A 6,000-nucleotide genomic window follows, 5' to 3' on the forward strand; every position below is an offset into this window, starting at 1 on the left:
CGCGTTTAACTATTGAATCACCCCGCAACGGATCCGGCTCACCACAACACCTGAGTACCGGAGCGATATCTCGCCAAGCATTGCACCATCATTTTTCGCCAACCTCACATCACGCGGTAACCTTGCAAGATGGAAAGAAATAGGGAACTAAGCAATCGCGAGAAGGAGGGGGAAGGGGAAGAAGGCAAGGCGAAGGAAAAGAAAAGAAAGTAAAAAAGAAGAGAAATAAAAGATGTTGAGGCGAAAGGGGCGGAGCTTTCCCACGCGGCGGCACGCGCGCTGCTGCCGACAGATGCCGCTATTATCTTCCTGATTGATTCGTATGTTTTCGGGTGACGTCACGTACCCGAAGCTAAAGAACTTGGGATGCCGTGGGAAGATATCGCGACGAGACGTGTGGCCCAGGGCGCTTTTGCTTTGTTTGCTTTTTGCGCTTTTTTAGCGGCGTCGATCTCGCTTTGGTTTATTGTGGGTTAATTTTAATGGTTACTGGGAAGTAGGGAGCGGTTATTTTTGAGTCGATTTGGTTTTCGGGGAAGTGTGACTGTGACTGTCATTACTTGGAGGAAACATTTGGGGTTCTTTAGCTACTGATGCTCCTTGAGCAGTTTTGTTGGTGATAGGATGGTGCTGTAATAGGTTATCTGGGCAGTCACCACAAGCTCCTGTCTTTCTTCTTTTTCAGCTCTTTATTTTGTTACTTCCTTTATCATCATCATCATTTTTTTAAAATTTTTTTTTTACTTTAGGATCAAATATAAGTAGCTTGGATATGTTGGAAACAATAAATTTCGACCGATGTTGACATTACCAAGAACTCCATAAACGCTTGAAACTATTTTTAAAAAGTCCTCAATAAAGTCATTTCATCATTACTTGATTACTTTAATTAATGGAATTCACCGAGCATTTTGTAGACGGAAAAAAGATTTAAAAAATAGTTAAGTTAGGTTACAGTTAAAAGTTTGGTGACTATTTGATATGTTTTATAAGAGGGTGAGATCATGATTATCATACCGTAATTAAAATGTCATGATGGCGAATGGAATGATTACCATCATATTATAATTTAAAAATCATACTGCAATTCTATTTATGATTAAATAGATGCTCTTGGTGACTATCTTGTATGCCCGAATTTTTTTTTCTTCTGGTTGTTAAAATATGAAATGTGCACATTTAAAATTTCATCTTATTATTTGATAAAATTGAAAACTGAGTTTAATGGAGTCGGTTTCCTCTCTATTTTTGGAATCAATATTCAAAGAATGGCATTTTATTTTTTTAAATCTTAAATTTAAAGTTGGCGAAAGCGCGCGATTGAATAGTTTGATGGAACAATGCGATTAGTTTGAATTTTATGATAACGTTAAAAATATTGCTATAGATTTGTACAAAATTAAATATTAGAAAATTACTTGAAATAGGGGAAAAAATTCTGTAGAAATAAAATTGATATTAATGTACCCCCCCCCCCCAAGTTTTAAGGATTTTTCCCCTTCTGAGAGAAAGGAAAATATATCTTAATAATTTAATATCTTAATAATTTAAATATATTTAAGGAAAATATATCTATGGAAGATACTGCAAATTGCTAATGTAACATCTTGCAGTTAGCTGACTATTTGATAATTGACATGAAATTGCGATGTCATAAGTGAAGTGCTCTATTTAAAAACTATACCATAATTCAAAATCATACCATAACCATAAAACCATACCATAATCTATATTCAAATACTTATCTTTAGCGATTATCTTGTAGGAAAAATATCTTACAGAATATCCTTGTAGGTCCCGAATATTGACTTTTCTGACTGTTAAAGTATTAGTACGAAATGTGTATATTTAATATTTTTTCATATTATTTAATAAAATTGAAAAATATGAATTTAGTGGAATCAATTTCCTACCGATTTTGGAATCAATATTCAAATTTCGATCATTTCACTTTCTAAAGCTTAATTTTAACGTTGGCAAAAGCGCGGAAAGGAATGGTTTGATGAAATAATGAAATTAGTTTGAGTTTTATGATAACGATAAAATCATTGTTACAAATTGCATATAAAATGATGTTTAAAAATAAGTATTACTTGATTGAGTAACGAAAGGAATTGTACTGAAATATAACTGATATTAATGTAATTGGTTTTTTTTTAAGTTTTAAGAAAAAAAAATTATGAGATAATATTTAAGGAAAATATGCTAAAAGTTCCATTGAAAATTGCACAATTTTTAGTTACTAAATATTTAAATTCATTTTTGAATTCTGAATAGGTGACAATGTCCTTCCTGTCATCTTGAAAAGCATGTGCACCAGATTTCATTATGATCAGTCAAGAATGGTATATTTTCATTTTAAAAAAGATTCATCTTTAAATACATAGAAAACAAATTCGCATAATTTCTTTTTTTTATTATTATTAATCATGCGATAAATTTCATCCATTTAAATTTGAAATAAAAAAAAAATGAATTTAACAAAATTTGAAAAAAAATAAATAAATAAACATTGAAAAAAAATTGTTAAAAAAATCAAATCAATGCAGCATTTATGTAGTTTCATATTTATTATATTGTGTAAAAATAATTGCTATTTTCACAAATAAATAGTTTTTTTATAGTTTTTTGAGTTACATCTGTCAATATATATTTTATCCGATGTTTTTTACCTCATCCTTGCATCGCACTTTTGATGCAATCTGCGTGTGCTTAGTGAACAGACCTCAAAGAACCCAGTGATAACCACACATGAGAAGAAAGGGGACAAAATGCGCCGGACGTAAGACACACACGAGCCATGGGAACGGGGCTAAAATTAACAGCCATTCTCCTTTTTCTGAGAACATGGGAATTGTAAACTATTTATATCTTTACAAACATTATATTTTACAAATGTATGTCCTTACACACATTTGTATTTTTAGAAAATACAAATTCTTCATATCACGAATAGCTATCTTAAATTCATTTAAAAATAATAACAAATATCTTAGGATGATACGATTTTGATAAGAATTTAAAAATGTGAAAATTTGTCTTGTTTGAATATGCAAATTAAATACTATTAGTAAGAATAATACCATTATATTATGTTTTTTATATTTTTAGGATAAATTAATTTCGTGCTTTCATTTAATTTACAAGGCCATATGCACGAAAAATAAAATATTTTATTTTTAAAATAAAAATAAAAAAACATCTTAAAATAAAAATCTTTTAAAATATTTTTCAAATAAATTTTTTTTATTATTTAAATTTTAAAATATTATTCTTTGAATTTCTTTTTTCATGTTTCAAAGTCGCTTACAGATTAATGTAATCTAAGTTTTACTAATTAACTTATTATTACTACGATTCATTAGTCAAATTTTTAATTATTTTTAAGATTGTGATAAAAAGAATACTGCAATTTTTTACCATTTTGTTTAATTTTTTATGTATAAAATGACATTTTTTTTTATCAGGTAATGAAACTAAATTTCTTAAATGTAACTCGCAGTTAAATATTTTGTTGTCTTAGTTTGTCATAATATTTACTTTTAAATTCTTGTATCTGTAAAAGCAGTTAATGTAGTCTATATAAAGAAAATGCTAACATACAAAACAGAGATTGCTTTGATTACTTATTGTAGTTAGACAATAAAATGTAATGTAAATGTAAAATGTAAATAAAATATCGCACGAATTTGAGACAATTTCATTGAATTACAACTGCTTTGAAATGAGCACTTTGCTTAGCTAATTGATAAAGCTGCAAAATATTATTTGAAAAAGATTCGCCGTGTAATCAAAAAGTCCATTTACTCAGAGGAAAGAAGCCAAAAAATTTAATCGAGCACAAAAATAGACTTACTCATCACCAGATGGGTGATCGCTGATTTGCCAATGAAAATTAATGTCTATATCTTTCAAAACAATTATCTTACAAAAATTGACTTTGTGTCATTTTAAGATTCAATAAACTATCTATTTAATGAATTATTACCTATTAATTGAATTAAACAATATTATTAAAATTAAGAGATAAAAAATAATACGGAAACTAATTATTTTTATCTCTTTATCTCTTTAATACTATTGTTTAATTCAATTTGATACTCAATGTTTTAAATGTTATGGAATTCAAATTCATTGATCAAAACATTCAACCGCAGTTTTTTTGTTCCATCATTAAATCCATAATAAGATTCTCACTTTCGCTTTTATTTCATAATATATACACTTTTTAATTTGAAAAATATATTCTAATAAATTCATGCATTCTAATAATTCTTCTTTTAAAATATATATTCCACATTAATCATTTAACAGCCTGAAAAATCAATAATCTAGAGGAACAAGTTGGTAACCAAAGGCTGTTAATATAATTTAATATAAAATATAAAAAACAGCTTTTACTATTTATATGGCTATTAAGGAAAAGGCAATTAAAATATCTGGAATTGGAAGTCAGATAGAAAATAAAATTAAGATTCCAGAACTTGTACTGCCTTAGGTCCCCTACAAGCCTTAATCCGTCTGTAGCTATTAGGAAGATTAAGAATACGTGATAATTTTATGAAACTAACTGCGTATTAATTATTTTCTCTTCTTCCGGAAGCGGACTCGTCTTTGTTTAATAGTGAATAAATTATCATTGCATTTAACCGTCTTTTAATCTCGTTATCGTTTGAAAACATCACAGTGGTGACGCTTGTAAGACAGCGGACAAGCACCAAGGATAAATGCAAACGACCAACAGCAGGAGGCACCATTTTGGTGCCGCCTTTAGCAAAAAGTGCCGGCAGATAATGAATCTGTGTGAAACTATTTGTAAGCCAAATTTTAACCTGTTACAGGTGTGGGGGAAAAAGTAAAAAGAATTTTTTTTACAACCAACACTAAAAATGTGGTGTTTTTTGTATTCAACGGTATCTTTGAAGCATTTTATTTTTATTTTTCTCATAAAGATAATCTAAAAGATTAAAGTCTGTTTATAAATGTCAATCCATATCCTCATTTTGAATTTTGATGCGGTCGATGTGTAATGTTTTATCAAATAAAAATGAAATCTTATTCGCTTTATTATAATTTTTTGCAAAATTTGTAAATGCTGCATTTTTTCTATTCAAGTGTTTCTTTGTAGCATTTTGTTTTCTTTTTTATTTTACTCATAAAGATAGTCTGAAAGATTTTAAACAGTTAAGTTTGTTCGTCGCGTATATGTATCAGTTCCAAGCCTTCATTTTGGCGAGGTCAATGGGTAATTTTTTTATCAAATAAAAATGAAATCTTATTCGCTTTATTATGATTTTTTGCAAAATTTATAAAGGCTGTATTTTTTTCCCATTCAACGGTTTTTTTTAAATCATTTATTATTATTTATTTTTAGTTTGCTCATAAATATAATCTGAAAGATTTTAAACAATTAAGTGCCTTCGACATGATATAACATCTTCATTTTTGAGCGGTCAATGTGTAATTTTTTTATCAAATAAAAATGAAATCTTTTTCGCGTTATTATTATAGTTTTTGAAAAATTCGAAATGCAACCATTAGTATTACGCTCGATGTGTATATGCGTAATCACTTGACTTTAAAAAGGGGGACTTCAAAGAATTTAAAAAATAAATCCCACAGTTAACTGGTTATTATAACGATTGTTTTGCCATTTCATTTTTTTTTTAATCTTACGTTTCTTTAAATACGTTATTTTGATTTTTTCCCCCTTTAATCGTATTTTTATTTTCTAAATCTAAAAACTAAGATCTATTTGATTATATTTAAGATTATTTGCGCTCTTTTAAATAAATCTAACCTAATAATTCCTTTTGAATTTCAAGTCATAATGAACTAATTTATTTGACTTAAATGTGTCTCAAAATTTTGAGAAACCTTTAAAATAAATGAGATGAATATTAACCAAATAAATGACCTCTGTCGTCACTGCTGTTATAAAAATGAACAGTTCCAGAACATAACATATTTTTTCTCGCCAATTCCAACTGTTTGACTTAA

Source organism: Argiope bruennichi, chromosome 10, assembly GCF_947563725.1.
Source record: "Argiope bruennichi chromosome 10, qqArgBrue1.1, whole genome shotgun sequence".
In the NCBI taxonomy this organism is placed as follows: domain Eukaryota; kingdom Metazoa; phylum Arthropoda; class Arachnida; order Araneae; family Araneidae; genus Argiope; species Argiope bruennichi.